This window comes from Bufo bufo, chromosome 1, assembly GCF_905171765.1.
Source record: "Bufo bufo chromosome 1, aBufBuf1.1, whole genome shotgun sequence".
Taxonomy (NCBI): domain Eukaryota; kingdom Metazoa; phylum Chordata; class Amphibia; order Anura; family Bufonidae; genus Bufo; species Bufo bufo.
The window spans coordinates 409882837-409903812 of record NC_053389.1 but is presented as its reverse complement, the minus strand read 5'-3'; positions in this window follow the sequence as shown (position 1 = coordinate 409903812).

The following is a 20976-nucleotide window of genomic DNA, read 5'->3' as shown; positions in this document are numbered from 1 at the left end:
TTCCAGCGCGTGCTTAAGTCACACAACAGCCGGTGAGCTGGCAATTGTAAGCACTGCTGCAGCCTTGACAGACTGGTGGAAGCTGTCGATGACTTGAGGAAATGGGCACACATTCACCAGTTCCTCAGGCAAATTGGGGTAGATTTTGAGAAACCGCTGAACCACAAGGTTGAACACGTGGGCTAGGCATGGATTGTGTCTGAGCTTGCCGAGCTCCAAAGTCGCCACCAAGTTACGGCCATTATCAGACACAATCATGCCAAGTTCTAGGTTGAGTAGTAAGAGCCACAGCTCAGTCTCGTCTCTTATCCCCTGCCACAGCTCTGCAGGGTGTGCTGCTTGTCACCTAAGCAGATCAGCTTAAGCATGGCCTGTTGAAGCTTCCCCACTGCAGTGCTACACTGCTTCCAGCTACCAACTGATGGCTGACTGATGCTGCAAGAGGATAATTCTGAGGTGGAAGTGGAGGAAGAGGCGGAGGAGGAGAAGTGTGGGTTGGAGCCACTAACGTAGGTGGTGGCGGAAACCCTGATGGAAGTAGGGCCCGCAATCCTTGGTGTCGGTAGCAACTGTGCCATCCCAGGGTACGACTTGCTCCTGGCCTCCACAATGTTCACCCAGTGTGCCGTCAGGAAAATGTAGCGTCCCTGGCCGAAAGCACTTGTCCATGTGTCAGTGGTTAAGTGGACCTTCCCAGTAACTGCGTTGTTCAGGGAACAGGTGATGTTACGGAACACATGCTGGTGTAAGGCGGGCAGTGCACACCGTGAAAAATATTGCCGGCTGTGGACTGCGTAACGAGGGACGGCTGCCGACATCAGGCTGCGGAAGGCCTCAGTGTCCACAAGCCTAAATGGCAACATTTCCAGGGCCAGTAATTTGGAAAGTTGCGCATTTAGTGCTATGGTCTGTGGGTGGCTGGCTGGGTATTTGCGCTTGGGTTCAAATGCCTAGGGTAAGGACATTTGTATGCTGCGCTGGGACACGGATGTGGATGTGGTCGCTGATGGTGCTTGCAAAGGTCCAGGTGAAGGGCAGGAGGCATCCGGGCCTGCGCCTTTGACAGGAGATTGGCCAGCATGTATCAAAGGGGAACAGGAGGCAGTGGTGTTAGCCACAGACATAGATTGTGGAACCAGGTGTTCGGCCCACCTATTACGGTGCTTTGAAACTATGTTGCAGATCATGCTGGTGGTGGTGAGGTTGCTAGTGTTCATGCCCCTGCTCATTTTTGTATGGCACAGGTTGAAAATTACAATTCTTTTGTCGTCCGCACTTTCCTCAAAAAAGCGGCAGAGTGTGGAACACCTACCCCTTGGCAAGGGAGATTTCCGCAAGGTAGTGCTCCGGGGAACAGTTGCAGGCCTGTTTGGTGTGTCCCGCCTTCTCCCTTTTGCCACCCCACTGCCTTTTCCAACCTGTTGCTGTGCTGCGGATCCCTCCCCCTCTGCACTGCTGTCCTTGCGCGGCTTGCCATCTTCCCAGGTTGGGTCCATGACTTCATCGTCCACCACCTCCTCTTCTACATCCTCACTCTGCTCATCCTCCTGACTTGTTGACCTAACAACAACCTCAGATATTGACAATTGGGTCTCATCCTCATCATCAACCTCTTGAGACACTAATTGCCGTTGACTTATTGGCAACTGTGTCTCATCATCATCATCCACCTCGTGAAACACTAATTGCCGTTCCCCACCGTCATCTTCTTGTGACTGTGGATGCTCAAGAGTTGGGGAATCAGGGCACAAGATCTCATGTCCCTCTTCAAGCAGGCTTGTCGAGAGGCCCAAATGAAGGAATGGCGCTGAAAAGAGCTCCTCGGAATATCTGAGTGTGGGATCACCTGTTTGGCAAGACTCTCCATGGTGGGAGGAAGGAGGATCAGGGTGAGGATTGTGTTGACCAGAATCTTGGCTACTGAAACTGGACTTGGTGGAAGACAGGGTGGTGCTTAACCGACTGGAAGCATTATCTGCTGCAATCCAACCGACCACCTGGTCGAACTGGTCTGACTTTGAGAGCGTTGTCCTGCGCCGCCCTGCAAACTGGGACATGAAGCTAGATATCGTGGATGATTGTCTTTCTTGTGCTCTGGCAGCAGGCACAGTTTCAACGCGCCCAGGGCCACGGCCTCTATGTGCATCAGCATCACGGTCACTTCCGTGTCCCTTACTGCTCGCCTTCTTCATATTAAATGTTATATATGCTTGAAAGTATGTCACACGTACAGTAGCGTAGGATTTGTAAGTGTATGTGCAAAAAAATTATAAAAGGTATTTGGGATGTGGAAACGTCACACAGGAGATATACCGCAGATAATGTCGCTGATGTCAGAAGCGGCAATAAAAAAAATTACAGGGAATGTCACAGGTATTCGGGATGTGGAAACGTTACACAGGAGATGTACCCCAGGTAATGTCACTGTCCGCAGCGGACACCGTCTACGGAAAAAGTACACTAAATGTCACTGATAGTTTTGGGATGCACACACGTTACACAGGAGATGTAGAGCAGATAATGTTGCTGTCTGCAGCGGCCTAACTATTGCACGCTATTTAGCGCAGGATGCGCTAAAAATAGATATTGCTGCCACACACAATAGTCCTTAAAAGGACTTTTGGGTCTGTAAATTTTTTGCAATTTAGAGCAGGTTGCGCTAAAAGTATATATTGCTGCTGCCACACACTACAATATTTCTTAAAAGGACTTTTGGGTCTGTAAAGTTTTAGCAATTTAGAGAAGGTTGCGCTAAAAATATATATTGTTGCTGCCACATACAACAATAGTCCTTAAAATGACTTTTGGGTCTCTGACAAGTTTTTCAACTTAAAAATAAAATTTCCCTGCACTATCTTTCCCTTCTTCAGGACAGCTCTCCCTGATTAACACTGAGCCGAACACATGTCATCAGGTGCTATATAGCACCCAATGACGCGTTCCGGCCAACCAATCACTGTAATGCCAGTAACCAACATGGCTATGGCATTACAGTGAAGGGCAGTACTTACCTGCACATTTATTGACTGCATAGCAGCCAATAAACGTGCGGGGAGGAGACTCCAGCATTTCGCTCCAGCACATGTTGTATTCGGCTGAATACCGCCATGTGCCGAACATCGAGATGCTCGAGCCGAACTGGTGTTCAGCCGAGTATGCTCGATCAACACTAATGGTAACGAATCACAATTTTCCAGAAATGGCGGCTACACGTGTGAGGACTGAGGACATGGGGCAAGGAACTCTGGTAAGGCAAGATGACCCAGATTGACATGTCTGCATGCAGCCAATAGGCAGCCAGCCCTGTGGTGTTACAGCCCTATAAATATGGCAGCCTTTTTAGATTCTGCCTTTTTCCAGCATTCAGAGTGCAGGGACAGACGTGTGAAGGCGCTAGGGGCAGCTATTGGATAAACCTCTATGTTTAAAAAAAAATATGAAAAAAGGATTTATAAGTGCAGGGAAAGGATAGGGAGGAATTTCACAGCATCTTAGTGCAGGGAGAGACTTCAGAAGGCTCTAGGGACAGTGCTAGAAAAGCGATTTACAAGTGCACTGAACGATTATTTTGAGATCCAAATAGTCATTAGACAGCTATGTCATTCCAGCTTTTTGTTATTGGGCTGCAAGTTTTATGTTTGAAAGCGTTTAGTGGCTTATATCTTAGTATCTTATCCAGTACGACAAGAAAAATATATACGCATTTCACCTCTGCAGTTATTACTGTTGAAAGCATATAGGGATATATTACAGTACAACAAGAAAAATGTATACGCACTGCACTGTTGCGGTTATTTCTGATCAAAGCGTATAGTGGTGTATTTAATTAAAAAAAGAAAATTATATACGCACTGCACTGTTGCAGTTATTTCTGGTCAAAGCGTATAGGGACATATTTCATTAATATAAACAAAATATATGCACACTGCACTGTTGCAGGTATTTCTGGTGAAAGCGTATAGGAGGGTATTACAGTAAAAAAAGAAAAATATATACGCACTGCACTGTTGCAGTTATTTCTGTTGAAAGCGTGTAGGGGCGTATTTCAGTAAAAAAAGACAAATATATATGCACTGCACTGTTGCAGTTATTTCTGGTGAAAGCGTGTAGGGGCGTATTTCAGTACTACTAGAAAAATATATACGCACTTCACTTAATTGTTTTCTGATTAAGGCCTCATGCACACGACCGTTGTTGTGTTCCGTTCCGCAAAATGTGCTTACGTTGTTCCGTGATCCGTTTCCGTTTTTTCTTCAGTTGTGTTTCCGTGTGTCCGTTTTTTTTTTGCGGACCGTCAGAACACAAGGAAGGGTGAAAAAAATTTAATTTTAATAACTCCACCCAGGATACTGGTATATATGCAGGTCACCTGAGTTTGGTTTTGTGGCTATTTTCTGTAGTCTTTACAGGGTACAGAGGTTCTTTTGGTTGCTTGTCTTTGCTGTTTCACCATGGCGGATGACTCAGAGGAAGAGGTCTTACTGCATTGGCTTATTTCTCGGCGATGGGGACAGCGCACTCTTTTGTTGGATGAGGAACCTCGTAGAAGGCGGCGATTTTGGGTCCATCCGATTGTTTCTCAACGCTACCAGAAAGGACACTTTCATACCCTCTACCAAGATCTTCGCCTGCATCCTGAGAAGTTTTTTGCCTTCTGTAGGATGTCAGTGACTACATTTGATTGCTTGCTGTCGTATCTACATACTGTCCTTACCTTCATGGACACCAATATGAGGCGCAGCATTTCTCCTGAGGAAAGGCTCATTGTCACGTTGAGGTAAGCAATATTTTACGTTTAAAGTTTCAACAGTAATGTGTACTGCTTCTGTCAGGAGGAACATGTGTTAGAAAATGGCTGCTGTTAGACATGTGCTACTGTTTGCTGAAGTAACCTTTCTTTGCCCATAATGTTTTGTGAACATTGTTATGTCCTTTTTAAAAAAAACTTGAATCCCTGAAACATAACATGGCAATATTAAAGCTCGTATATTCTTTTTAGCAGGTTTTCAATTTGTGTTCAGCTAACGTCATCATCATGCATAATGTTCACATCATTCTTAAGTGCCCATAACCTTCTGCATTTAAAAGGTCTAAACACAGTTGTTGGAACTTAGTTGTGGAAGTACTGCCAACACCCCAATCGCTGGTAGTGTGTGATTCATACCCACAAATTGTAAATTTTAATTTTGTTTTAGTCGACAATGGACGTAGATTGTTTAAAATCATGTCTAGTATACAACATTATAGGCGAATCATGTGTCTGATGTTCCCTTTGATTTGGTGTTTACTGATATATATTTTTTCTTTGTCCTACAGATTCCTTGCAACTGGGAACTCTTTTGCATCCCTGCATTTTGAGTTTCTTTTAGGAACCTCGACGATCTCTCGGATTGTACGTCACACTTGCCATGTCATCTGGCAGCAACTTTGAGAGACGGTGATGCCGCAGCCCAAGGCGGACGATTGGGTTCGGATCGCTGAGGGCTTCAATATTTCTATGCAGTTTCCAAACTGCATCGGGGCAATGGATGGCAAGCACATCCGTGTGAAGAAGCCTCCTCACTCAGGGTCCCGATTCTTCAATTATAAACATTATTTTTCGGTAGTGCTGATGGCTGTTGCTGACAGTAACTACCGGTTTATAATGGTTGATATCGGGGCCTATGGAAGCACTGCGGATGCTCATATATTTAGTGCTTCTAGAATGGGTGAGGCTTTGTGCCAACCAGCTTGCCCTGCCAGAGTCCAGAAGACTGCCTGGATATGCAGGTCTGCCGGCTCCATTTGTCATCGTGGCGGATGAAGGGTTTGCATTGACTCTCCATGTTATGCGGCTCTTTCCAAAGTGTGGTTTGGATGTCAGGAGGCGTATTTTCAACTACCGGTTGACTCGTGCCCGTCGGTATGTTGAGTGCGCTTTTGGGATACTCTCTAGCAAGTGGAGGGTGTTTTTGTCATCCATACAGATGGATCCGGAGAATGCTACCCTGGTGATTCAAGCTTGTGTTGTTCTACACAACTTCACCAGGATTAATGACGCTTCCTCTTCTGTTGACATGGAAGATTTTCCTACGTTATCAGGTTTGGGTTTGGAAAGGACCCTGCATAGACGACCTGGGACTGCAGGCATTGCAGTTCGGGAACTCTATGCAGACTTCTTTTACAGCCCAGAGGGGTCCTAGCCATGGCAGAGGGACGCTATTCGTGGCAATTTTTGAAAACTTCTGGGCTCTTTAGTTGTTTATTATTTTGTAGATAGATTATGTTAATTTATTGTGGTAGTTGAGTGTAGGGACTCGCAAGAGACTGAGGACCCTTGACGTGGGCTTGCGGGCTGAGGTTTTTTGGCCAGCACATTTTTAAAAGTAAATATCAATACTAATGATGTTTTCCGCAAAATGTCACCAACATTAACATCATTAGTATTTCATGTAATGGGCCAAAAAATCTTCTAATACCTCATGTTCACATTATAGCAAAATACAGATTATGTCCCTCCAAAGTAAAATGTATGTACATTGTGAACTGGTGTACGTCTATATGTGTTTATGAAATGTGTAGAAGAACTGTAAATATTTGTTTTTATAATAAAATTCACACAAGGCAATTAAAATTTTCAGATCAAAAATTTCTTTTTCAAATATGTCATAAAATAAAGAATACACAAACAAGAATACTGTCAACAAATAAAAATTTACAGAACATATTACATCAAAGATCAAAAAGGTCTCGTGTAAGCGAGCCATGCTCATAAGCTGATTGTGGCCTTACCTGGCCAGGATCAGTGGCCCGTGTTGCAATCCTTTGTGGGAAAGAAGAGGATGCTATTGGGTCTTGGGACCGTTGGTACGTCGGTTGGGGGGGTAGATGGCCTTTGAGGTGGTTGTTGAGGCTGGTAATAGCCCGGTACAAGTTGCTGTGGGGGAATATTAAATATCTGATTGCGCAGATCATTTATATGCGAGTGTATGTCTCCCTGGTAAGGGGAGGCATACATTTTAATAACAGGGGCCATTGAAGCCACACATTCTGGATGCTTTTCAATGGGCACTTGCTTTAATAAACTTGCAAGGCCCCTCAGCGTTGACTCCTCAATGCCATCACTCCTCCTCTGGGCAAGGAAATCTATGACTCGGGCATCTATAGTCTCCAGAGTCGGTTGCCCAGAGGAAGATTGAGGAACATTGCGGCGACGCCTGGGCAGCGGCTGTTGGAGTGGTGACGGGTTCCGCGGAGATAGGGTGGCCTCAGCCTGGGATGGCTGGTCCGGCTGCTCAGCGGGCGTTGGGGCAGGACTAGCTGCCGGGGAAAAAACTGGCGGCGTGTCGCTTAATGCCGCCTCAGAGTCTTCAGGCTCATCAAGACTGTCCACAGTACTGTATAGGAAAATGACATGAAAACATATATTACATAATTTGTCTACAACATTTCAAAAGTAGTTAATGTTTTCTAAATAAACACAACTGTGTGTGAACTACATATACGTTGAGCATGCATATATCACAGATTTTATCATAATTTAGAATTTTGTCCTTCAATGTGAAATTTTAAAATAAGAATAAAATAGTTTTTTCAGGTCAATTCGCTCACAACGCAAAATAGAAAACTATTTTGAAAAATATGATTGGCTTTTGGATCAGTCAAGCACAAAACGAGGTATACACATTCAAGGACCATAAGCAGTGCTGATATTCTGTCCGTCTCTTCTATATCTGGACTGCTTTGAACTTCCTACCATCCATATGTAATGTAAACCAAAAAGAACATAATTTCCTAAAAAATAACATGGAGCACGCATCACAAGGCCATGGTGGTAGTAGTAGTTACTATTCAGCTGTACAGACACTGTTGGAGCATCATTATACTCTATTTAATAAAGCGGATTATGTATGTGTCATTTTTTTATATATAGTTGATCTTGGATGACTCCATGTTGAGGTTTCTAAGAAAACCTTAAAACTATGTAAATGTCAATTACAGTACAGAAGAGGTACCAAATCCTAAAACCATCATAATAAAATTTGCGTGTATGTTCCAGAAATTATGAACATAACCAAACGTACCCAAAAGGGTACGCTATTCAGGGCCACAAAAAGGAAACAGGCTTTTCTAAAACTTTACACATTTATTACCTATCCACAGGATAAGTACACAAGATCATATTGGCCCGGGGAACAACAGCCAACCACCATGACGATCAACTGTATGAGGAGACAATGCGTGCAGTGCGCAGGGGCCATCTCCCTTCTCGATTACTGCTCTAATTGCTGAGATCTATGTGACTTAGTGCCAGTCAGGGAATAAAAAGATACAGGAGGCGGCATGTGTGCTCTGCACGTGTCGTCTCATCATACTGCTCATCATCGGTGGTGGCCGGTGTTACTAACCCACAAAAATGATTTGGTTCACCGATACAAAGGATAGATCAACAATTGTACAACACCAGACAACTCGTTTCATTGTAGACCACTATGCCTTAAACCAAAATTTGGAACTAATAATTACAAAGAAAAAAGGATTTTATCACAACAAAATAACTTACGGCCTCAAATCCATCACCGAACGCAATAACTGCCATTGAGCAGCGTATATATATGGCCTCTTTTTTGAGCTGCCTTCCCCACTCCGGCCTTGAGTATTCAGCTCCCTGCGAAATTGGTCCCGGCAGCTGTTCCATCTAGTTTTCGTCTTTTTCACTGTAAAGAAAGGAAATTTTACATTTAATGTAAACAAATGTCAGTCAAAACTTTAAAAATACAGTACAGACCAAAAGTTTGGACACACCTTCTCATTCAAAGAGTTTTCTTTATTTTCATGACTATGAAAATTGTAGATTCACACTGAAGGCATCAAAACTATGAATTAACACATGTGGAATTATATACATAACAAACAAGTGTGAAACAACTGAAAATGTCATATTCTAGGTTCTTCAAAGTATCCACCTTTTGCTTGGATTACTGCTTTGCACACTCTTGGCATTCTCTTGATGAGCTTCAAGAGGTAGTCCCCTGAAATGGTTTTCACTTCACAGGTGTGCCCTGTCAGGTTTAATAAGTGGGATTTCTTGCCTTATAAATGGGGTTGGGACCATCAGTTGCGTTGAGGAGAAGTCAGGTGGATACACAGCTGATAGTCCTACTGTAATGACCGGCGTTATGCACAGGGAGGGAAAAGGGAAAGCCCTGCCCAAGGGAGAGGGAAAGGTGGTGACCCCTGACTCACCTTGCGGCTGGCACCTGACTGCCCTGACGTCCCGAGACGGGTTCCTCACTCGTGCGGCGATCACGTGCCTAAACCCTGGCTTTCCTTACAATGAGCCCTAGATAGTGAACGGGCCGGTGGGATCGCTAGTCCGCACCACTGACACTAAGAGGGAAACACCAGGGGGAGGACAGACAATACAGACAAACACATACACCCAGGTGGGCGACCACAGCAGTCCACAAAGGTCCAACAGGGATCCGGAGGGTAGCGTTCTGGACCAATAACCAGAGAACGCAGCAACACAGCTCCAGAGGGTCAGAATAGATGTCCAGGCAGGAAGCTCTATATCTGGCAACCAGAGAAGTGTGAGAGGGGAATATAAGGAGGTTGGGAGTGCTGGACAAGGAACAGCTGAGGAGAAAGAGCTACGGATCCCTGAGTGAGCCAAAAGGGTTGCAAAGCAAACCCATAAAGCTACCATAAGGAAACAGCCCTATCTTACATAGAGCGCGCAGCCAACCGCTGCGACTTCCTGACCCCGGGTATAACGGAGTCAGGCGTGGTTCTTGACACCCTCGTGACACCTACTGAATAGACTGTTAGAATTTGTATTATGGCAAGAAAAAAGCAGCTAAGTAAAGAAAAACGAGTGGCCATCATTACTTTAAGAAATGAAGGTCAGTCAGTCAGCCGAAAAATTGGGAAAACTTTGAAAGTAAGGGCTATTTGACCATGAAGGAGAGTGATGGGGTGCTGCGCCAGATGACCTGGCCTCCACAGTCACCGGACCTGAACCCAATCGAGATGGTTTGGGGTGAGCTGGACCGCAGAGTGAAGGCAAAAGGGCCAACAAGTGCTAAGCATCTGTGGGAACTCCTTCAAGACTGTTGGAAGACCATTTCAGGTGACTACCTCTTGAAGCTCATCAAGAGAATGCCAAGAGTGTGCAAAGCAGTAATCAAAGCAAAAGGTGGCTACTTTGAAGAACCTAGAATATTACATATTTTCAGTTGTTTGTTATGTATATAATTCCACATGTGTTAATTCATCGTTTTGATGCCTTCATAGTCATGAAAATAAAGAAAACTCTTTGAATGAGAAGGTGTGTCCAAACTTTTGGTCTGTACTGTATATCTGTAGAAATAGCAAAGGGCAAAGTTTATTCAAAATCAAGTTGCCAACTCAGAAAAATGTATGAATAGGCCGGATAATACAGCACATGGTACAGTACTGCAGGTGTAGGGATACTAATGTACAATAAGTTCAGGAAGGAGGAGATTAGTCGTGCAAGCCATTTGGACTAAAAGAATTTATAATATGACATGGAGACAACTATATAGGATGCTCAATTACAAAAGGGACACGTGTGAGGAAATAACAAGTGCACAGGTTTGAGACATGAGTACTGTTTGCTGGAGCAAAGGGAGGCTCAGCCATTTTTCAGAAAACAAATGGGGTATTGTATTTAGTGCATGACTGTTCCCAAAACCATGTACAGGTTTTATGCTAGATGAAGCTGGACCACTAAATATACATTCTTCTGACCGCATGGAATTTATAGCTACATCATTTTATAGGGACAGACTGGGCAAGGACAGTACAATGACATTGCTGGCACTTACCTAAAGCTGCATGGCCACGGCCATCAGCTTTGGACCATTCTTGCCGTCTCATGTTACGGGCCACTAGCTTCCAAGCCGACTCCTTGCGTACTCGGTCCAGATAATTCTTTGACCGGGTGTCCCATAGTTCGGGCCTCTCCTGCACCAAACAAATAAGACACTCCACATTCCAGCGTGGCATCTTATTTTGCACAAAACAGAATAGCCAGACAGTAACTGCCTCACCACGCTATGGATTTTCACCACAGGTGCCTAGCAATTTGCATAACCTGTGACCTTAAACTTCCTGTATCTGATTGTTTTTAATTTTATTGGCACAAATTCTGGCAAACAGTTTTGCCATGGCAAATGCGAGAAATAAAACGGACGCGGACGACAATCGGATGTGTCTCCGCATTTTTTCGCGGACCCATTGACTTGAATGGGTCCGCGAACCGTTATCCGTGCAAAAAATAGGACCGGTTATATTTTTTTGACGGACTGGAACCACGGATCACGGACGCGGATGACAAACGGTGCATTAGCCGAGTTTTCCACGGACCCATTGAAAGTCAATGGGTCCGCAGAAAATCACGAAAAACGGAACAACGGACACGGAATAAAACAATGGTCGTGTGCATAAGGCCTAAAGCGTATAGTGGCCTATTTCATTCCAACAAGAAATATATATTCACAGGTCACTTCTGCAGTTATTTCTGATGAAAGCATATAGGGGCGTATTTCATTAAAGAAAGAAAAATATATACGCACTGCACTGTTGCAGTTATTTCTGGCAAAAGCATATAGGGGCATATTACAGTAAAAAAAGATAAATATATACGCACTGCACTGTTGCAGTTATTTCTGTTGAAAGCATATAGGGGCGTATTTCAGTACTACCAGAAAAATATATACGCTCTGCACTGTTGCATTTATTTCTGGTAAAAGCGTATAGGGGCATATTTCAGTAAAAAAAGACAAATATATACACACTGCACTGTTGCAGTCATTTCTAGTGAAGCGTATAGAGGCGTATAGAGGCGGATTTCAGTACTACCAGAACTATTAGAAAAATATATACACACTTCACTTTTTAATTGTTTGATTGTTTTCTGGTTAAAGCGTATAGTGGTCTATTTCATTCCAACAAGAACTATATATTCACAGGTCACTTCTGCAGTTTTTTCTGTTAAAAGCGTATAGGGGTGTATTACAGTAAAAAAATATAAATATATAGGCACTGCATTGTTGCAGTTATTTCTGGTGAAAGCGTATAAGGGTGTATTTCAGTAAAAAAAAAAGACAAATATACAGGTGAAACTTCGAAAAATTTGAATATTGTGCAAAAGTCCATTTATTTCAGTAATGGAAATTAAAAGGAATTGCATTAATGCAGCTTAAAATGAGAGTTTTGTGAAAAGGTTCAATATTTTAGGCTCAAAGTGTCACACTCTAGTCAGCTAATTAATCCATATCCCCTGAGCAAAGGGTACATCAAAATCTTGACTTTGGGGTTTCATAAGCTGTAAGCCATAATCATCCAAATTATAACAAATAAAGGCTTGAAATATCTCGCTTTGCATGTAATGAGTCTCTCTCATATTTTCACCTTTTAAGTTGCATTACTGAAATAAATTAACTTTGCACGATATTCTAATTTTTCGAGTTTCACCTGTATATACGCACAGCACTGTTGCAGTTATTTTTGGTGAAAGCGTGTAGGGGCGTATTACAGTAAAAAAAGAAAAATATATATACGCACTACACTGTTGCGGTTATTTCTGGAGAATGGGTATAGGGGCGTATTTCATTACTGCAAGAAATATATATACGCACTTCACTCTTTAATTTTTTTCTGGTCAAAGCGTACAGTGGCCTAATTCAGTCCAATATATATTCTCAGTTCACTGCTGCAGTTATTTCTGGCGAAAGCATATAGATGAGTATTTCAGTACTGCATAAAAAATATATTCTCAGTGCATTTCAGCAGTTAATTGTGGTGAAAGCGTTTAGTGGCCTATTTCAGTACAAAAAGAAAAAGATATTAGCCGCTTTTAGGGGTGTTTTAATTTCCATTTCATTTGTTTCGTTTTGCTACAAGTATGTCAGGCAGAGAAGTGCCAGGCCATGCACAGTGGAGTGGCAGAGGCCTGAATGTTTCTGTTACAAGCAGAGGTCACAGCAGAGTAAGGGGTCGTGGAAGCAGTAGTTGCAGCGAGAGGCCTGAGCTCCCTGTGTCATCTAGCGGTCGTATCTTGACCAGCAACCCTGCGATTCTTGATTGGTTAACTCGGTCATCCACATCATCTCAAGTGACCCCCAGCCAACAGTCGGTGGGTTCGTCAGACACAACCTTTAGTTGGCATGGCTTGGGAGCAGGCCCTGTGCCCTCACCTGTCCTCAACCTGCCTCTGGCCTTTTCTGTTCCATCACCGCAATAAGTACTATTCAGTGAGGATGAGCTACTATAGGACAGTCAGCAGCTACTGCCCAGCCAAGATGTGGAGGAAACTTACGCCACTTCCTCCGCTAGGCAGGCAAGTAGTAATGAGGATAGTGGCACGGGAGCTTATGTTGCGAGTGGTCAGGCTCCTGACCCAGAGGCCGTTGAGGAGGACATCATTGATGTGCAGACACTACTCGATGACGATGAAGCCAATCGCACTTGAGAGCTGGGTAAAGAAGGGGCTTTGTCATCATCCAGAGAAGAGGGTGGCAGCTTGCCTGTCAGGCAGGGAGTCAGCAGGGTGGCAGCAGTAGGAGTTCGGGAGCCAAACGTGCCTGGGGAAGACCACCTGCTTTGCAGCAGCCTACCTGCCCAGGAAGAAGTGATACAGGGGTTCACGGTGGTAGCAATCAGTCAGTACGGACTGTTGGCAGTTTTTTTTCCAAAGTGCCAGAGGAGGTTAACGTGGACACATGTAGAATATGTGGGCAGAAGGTGAAGCTTGGCCAGGGTGCCAATGTTGGCATTACGGCCTTGCATCAACATATGCGGCCTGGGAGAACCGTGGCTCTGATGTGGTGGTCCAGCCTGCCTCAGCAATCGCTACATCAGCCAGTGGCACGCTCCAGGTTTCAGGCAGTCAAGGCTCCAACACCTCAGCCAAAGGGAGCTGTCTGTAATTCCCATCTTCTGCTGGTCCAGATGCTCCTGCTCCTCCTACTTCTCGTCAGTCATTCCGTCAGCAATCTATCACCAAAGTGATTGCCAAGAGACAGCAGTATGCGTGCACGCATACAACGACGCAGAAGCTGAATGTGCTCCTGTCCAAGTTGCTGGTGCTGAAGTCCCCCTCTTTCTAAGTGGTGGACTTCACACCTTTCAGAGAACTGATGGCTTGTGGCAAGCCGAGGTGGAGAGTCCCAAGTCATCATTTCTTTGCCAAAAAGGCAGTACCTGCACAAATATGTAGAACAGAAGGTGGGTCAGTCCTTGAGCCTGTCGGTGTCTGCCAAAGTGCACCGCAGCGCCGACGTGTGGAGCTGTAACTACGCTGAAGGACAATACATGTTCTTTACTGCCCACTGGGTAAATGTGGTTCCTGCACAGCCACACCAGCAACTAGGCCAGGTCACGCTGCTTCCACGTTGTCACGCCGTTGGTCCTGAGACAATGTCCGCCTCTACCTCCTTATACTCCACCATGTCCTCAGCCTCCACTGCAGGGACAAGTCACAGTGCCCGTCTAGCATACCACATGTGCAGGGCTCGGTGGTGTCACACTGTTCTGCACCTGGTTTGCCTTGGCGAACGGAGTCACACAAGAGAAGAACTGCTCCGTGTGATGCATCAATAATTTGAATACTGCCTTTCTTTGCGACAACTGAAAATCGGAACCATGCTGACCGACAACGGGAAGAACATGGTGTCGGTGCTGCATCAGGGAAGGCTGAGCCATGCTCCCTGCATGGCACATGTGTTTATTCTGGTTGTCAAGCAGTTCCTGAAGTCTTCCACCCATCTGCAAGACATCCTAAAAATGGCCAGGAAACTCTGCATGCACTTCAGCCACTCGTACATCGCAAAGCACATCCTCCTTGAGCTGCAGCGGCAAAACGGCATCCCACAACGTAGGCTTATATGCAACGTTTCCACCCATTGGAATTCCACCCTCCATATGCTGGACCGACTATACGACCAAAGAAAGTCCATCAACGATTTCTTGATGATGCAAGCGGATATGAGTACTCCACTGTGTAACTTCGATATCAGCCAGTGGCAGCTCATGCGTGACACCTGCCGTTTTCTCAGGCCCTTTGAGGATGCCACATTATTTGTCAGTCATCAGGACTACGGGATGAACAACATCATTCCACAGCTTTATGTCCTTGAACAGATGCTGGTAACAATGGCTGGTCAGAGGACAGGAGACGTGGTGCCTTGATCTCACGGCCACATCAGCCCTGTGAGGGCTGAACTGGAGGAGGGGGAGGAGGATATTGTAGCATAGGCAATATGTAGCCAAATGGGTGGTTTTTCTACTCAGCTGAAAGGAAAGGAGGAGCAGGAACAGCCAGAGGGGCTACAGGGTGATGAGGAAGATGAGACAGAGGACCCAGACTCACTGTGGCAGTATGCTGTGGAGATGGAGGCAGGGAGTCCCTCCGAGTCACTTGCACAAATGGCACGATGCATGCTCACTTGCTTGCGTAGTGACTAGTGATGAGCGGGAGGTGCCATATTCGACTTTGCAATATTTCGTGAATATTCGATTGAATATTCGTCTTATATTCGTCAAAATCGAATATTCGTTATTATTCCATTTATCGCTAATAATATGCGATTTAATTAATCGCGTATTGCGATTGTTCTTTTGACAGTATAAGGCAACGTTCGACTAATTGACTATGGCTAGGCTAATATGTGTATTTTACGAATATTCTTAATATTGCTCTAACTTCGTCTTTTAGAATATTTGTAATATTCTAAAAGACGAAGTTAGAGCAATATTACGAATTTTCGTAAAATACACATATAGATTGTAATTTAGCTAATATAGTGCTATAATCCTTTTTTTTTCTCAAATTTTTTTTTCCCTCTTCTGAACTTCAGTTTTGGAAAATATGTACACTATTAAAAAAATTACTATAGCAGTATATTAGCTAAATTACAATCTATATGTGTATTTTACGAATATTCTTAATATTGCTCTAACTTCGTCTTTTAGAATATTCGTAATATTCTAAAAGACGAAGTTGGAGCAATATTACGAATATTCTAAAAGACGAAGTTAGAGCAATAATATTCCACTTTGGCATACTGCTCCCCGACAAGCGTCCCCGTAACCATGGGAACGCCTGTGGGTTAGAATATGCCATCGGATCTGAGTTTTTACAATCTCAGGGAGAACTCAGATCCGATGGTATTTTCTAACCCACCGGCGTTCCCATGGTGACGGGGACGCTTGTCGGGGAGGTGTATGCTGAAGTTGATTAAATAACGATTTTGTCATGCGGTCGGGCACACGTATTAACCATTACGATTTTTCTGTCGTAATATTCGTGAACTCGAATATTATAACTGAGATTATTGGTTTAGATTAGAATAGGACGAATATTATAAAATCGAATATACAGCAATATATTCTTTATTTTGAATATTCGTCATATTTGGTCCATCTGAAAACGTGATTCCTTCCAGCTTCAATTCAGTTGCTTGTGGGCCAATGGCTCATTGACCCACAAGCAAGAAGCAGGGAGGAATCATATATTTTCAGATGGAAAAAAAAAACAAAAAACAAAAAAAATATTCGATTTTGCGAATATATAGAACTATATTAGAAATATTCGCGAAATCTCGTAGTTGCGATATTCGAGATAAAAATTAGTTATTCGAATATTCGCGCTCAACACTAGTAGTGACAGCCAAATTGTCACCATTCGGCAGAAGGATGACTTCTGGCTCTCCACCTTGTTGGACCCTTGCTACCGGTCCAGAATGGAGGCCTTTTTTACACCCACTGAGAGGGAGGACAAACTGAGCTACTACAGAGACATCCTATGTAGGCAGTTGGCCGCTGCCTATCTGCGCTATCGTCCATCCTCTCGCAGGTCTGACCGCTCACGTTCCACTGCCATCGCTGCTGGGGAGGGGTGGGGTGACAGCTCTATCAGGAGCAGCCTGAGTCTACAGTCGCTGATGAGTAGCTTTCTTCACTTGCATAGTAAAGAAACTACTCACCAGCAGCCGCAGCAGGTAGACCTGGAGCAGGACCTGAACCAGCAGGTGGTGGCATACTTGGACAGCACCCTGCTACCCCACATCAAAGATCCGCTGGACTACAGGGTAACCAAACTGGATTTGTGGCCGCAACTAGTCGAGTTTGCCCTGGAAAAGCTGTCCTGCCCATGCTGGTCTCCCCATGCTGCTGCTATCTGCAGACTCTGTTATTGTTTCACTCTTTCAAAGTTTTATTATTTTTTTATTTCTTTCAGTAAAAATGATGGGTGACTGAAAAACTCCTTTTGCTGTATGGACCCAATGACATCGTGTGAGGTCGTGTGACGTCTGAAAGTGTGAGGAAAATATATATTTTGAAACAACAAATATACAAAAAGTACAGGAAAACAATGACAACCTCCTGATGCTGCCCCCACCTCCAGGCTCTGTCATTGTGCCACTCGGTGGCCTTCTCATGATGCTGCTGCTGCATACGCCATCTCCAGATTCTGTAATTTTGCCACTCGGTGGCTTTCTCCTGATGCCGCCACCTCCAGACTCAATCATTGTGCCACTCGGTGGCCCCTTCATACTGCCGCCACATCCAGACTCTGTCATTGTGCCACTCGGTGGCCTCCTCATACTGCTGCCACCTTCAGACTCTGTCATTGTGCTATTTGGTGGCCTCCTCATACTGCTACCAACTCCAGACCCTGTCATTGGGCCACTCTGTGGTCTCTTCATGCTGCTTCCACCTCACCACTATGTCATAGGTCCACTCTGTGGACTTCTCATGCTGTTCCCACCCTCCTCACTTCATGACTGGTCCACTATTTATTTGACCTTTCTTCTGATCTGTCAGAAGGAAGGAAAAATGAGACGCACAACTGATAGTGTCTGTGTAGCAACTGTAAGGCCTGTATGGTTCCATCAGAATTGGCTTATGATTTGGTTGCCAAAAGCAGGAGTGGGTAGAAAACACAGAAGACATGCAAATATTCCATTCACGTGTCATCTCTGTTTTACATCCACTCCTATTTTTTTGGGCATTAGCAATACTGATGGATTATTGAGCAAATGCTGACCGAGTGAAGGCGGATGCTTAACAGACAGGATCTGTTTTTTGTGGGTTATTTTTCTGACGGATCAGAGGAAGGGCAAAATAATCAGTGACGTCAACACAAATTTACTGCTGACACCGTCTCCACTCTGTCAGGGGGGGGCACTACTTGTTTAAGCGTTTAATAGAACAGGTTCTGTAGACATCTATGTGGAATCAGCCTCTGCACGGTTCTTTATATCTGTCGCTAACATCGACCTGTAAGGCTGAGTTCATACTTGAGTTATTTGGTTAGTTTTGGCCCCGTGACTGCCCAAATAAGTGAAGTGTGCAGTTATTCTAAGAGTGAAGCCTGTCATCTGTATGTCATATGGACTCACAGTATTATTTAACTTTCAAAGCACACTCCCTATGCGTGTTACTTCAAAGCACAGTGTTCTACACCACTATAAAGGCTCTCAGCAGCCAGGAAATAGCTGTTTTTAAACACGATTCGCCACGTTAAATAAATTTGTTTCGAAGCAAATTTTTCTAAAAAATTTGGCAAACCGGCCGAATCAAATTTTTTTAAAATTCGCTCATCTCTAATTATAACTAACCACTCCCCTGAATAATTAGGGGAAAAAATATACATCTTTGATCATTGATATCTAGTCCATTTACATAGCATAAGGGCTGGAAAGCAAATGACAAAACCTATCATCAACATAAATGAAATTCACCAAATGCCAATTTAAATGAAACTGGTGTCCTAGAAAAATAGCGTTCAAATCACTAAGTCTATTATGTTTCCATGTTCACTTCAAATAATGTGTTCTGGCAGAATCCTGTAATTGCCTATTTAAGTTCTTAATAAAGAACTTGTTCACTGATACCCTTTATCAGAAAAGGATCATCAACATAAAATGGCAAAGCTAATACGCATTTGTGTGACAAGTGTCTTTTTAAGAAAGAAAATTGAGCAGTGTCCTCTAAATGTGAAATAGTTATTTTTCCCTGAGATTGCTCTTGACAGCTTTTTGACATCTCTGTAGAAATGGCTGTGTGATTTTCATAGACATGAGAGGAGCAGACAGATATTAATGATGCATTTAACTGTAATTCAATCTTTGTGGTGAACGCAGAACATGTTTTACACTCTGAAATGGCAATTGTATAAATATCCTCTAGTATCAAACCAACTCCAACCAAAGTTCAATGCTGCTAATATGATGTTTTAAAGTTAAGTATACAGGACACACCAAAGGTGAAAACAGATTTTAATGATTTCCATTTTAATGTTTGCTTTAACGCTACTGAAAACAAATTATTTTTATCTTGTCATTTGGTATGATCCACAGACCTCCAAGGCAGATGGAAGAGGTGTACCCTGCAGTACTACCATTACTTCACCTTACTGGTAGTGCAATACATGAAGACATTACTGACAAGACTGACATTACTTTCAGCAGGCCCGTGCTTATGCTGTCACTTTAGCTTAAAATGCCTCCTAGTTAGCCCAGGGAGTTCCTATGTTCTTAATTTAACTGTGTCACTCTCAGAGAAGTCATTATTTTGCCGCAGGAAATTCCAGAGAAAAAAACTGTTTCTACCTATGGCTAAAATTGTTCACATTTCGTCAGATTTAATACAGTATATTCCATAATCCTCAAAATAAGGGGAATGATTACCAATATATTAGATCTACACAAGTGATGATAAAAATATATACAAATAAGTAGCAGTTCAGGCAGAGTCAGAATTACTGATTGACCAGTGATCAGCAGCAGGGAAACTTTATAGGGAAAATCCCATCAATACAATAAATATTGATATGGGATAGTGACAGATAACAAGAGCACATCAGTGGAGTCTGTGATCTAAGGCCACCCCTGATTTTCAGAATGAAAATCCTCTATAAACCCCTTTGTGCTCATGAGGTTTTGCCCATGGAAATCCAACATGACATTCTAAGCAAACTTTTTTTTAAGTAACTGTAAGTTTGCTCAGAATGTATCATACTAACACATCAAGGCTGTAAAAACACAGATATCTATTTTGGTCACAGGAAGTAAAAACCCCAGGCAGATGCCAATTTTTCTCATCTTTGGGGAAAAATTACTTCCAAAACTCTAATTACATAAAACCATCAGAATAAATCCTAGCATCAACAATGCATCAACCTGCCAACAATATTAGTGATAGAGGTTTGACGAGAAATGCTTTAGTCCTTCCAGATCTTGTTCATTATAGAAATAGAACCCCACTCTTTACGGCAGCAGGAGCTGCTTACTTGAGAAATGCTTGTAACTTGACATACAAAAGGTATACAGCCAGGTCCATAAATATTGGGACATCAACATAATTCTAACATTTTTGGCTCTATACACCACCGCAATGGATTTGAAATGAAATGAACAAGATGTGCTTTAACTGCAGACTGTCAGCTTTAATTTGAGGGTATTTACAACCAAATCGGTGTAGGAATTACAACAGTTTGCATATGTGCCTTCCACTTGTTAAGGAACCAAAAGTAATGGGACAAAATAATAATTATAAATCAAACTTTTACTTTTTAATACTTAGTTGCAAATCCTTTGCAGTCAATTACAGCCTGAAGTCTGGAATGCAAAGACATTACTAGACGCTGGGATTCATCCCTGGTGATGCTCTGCCAGGCCTCTACTGCAACTGTCTTCAGTTCCTGCTTGTTCTTGGGGCATTTTCCCTTCAGTTTTGTCTTCAGCAAGTGAAATGCATGCTCAATCGGATTCAGGTCAGCTGATTGACTTGGCCATTGCATAACATTCCACGTCTTTCCCTTAAAAAACTCTTTGGTTGCTTTTGCAGTATGCTTTGGGTCCTTGTCAATCTGCACTGTGAAGCGCCGTCTAATGAGTTCTGAAGCATTTGGCTGAATATGAGCAGATAATATTGCCCGAAACACTTCAGAATTCATCCTGCTGC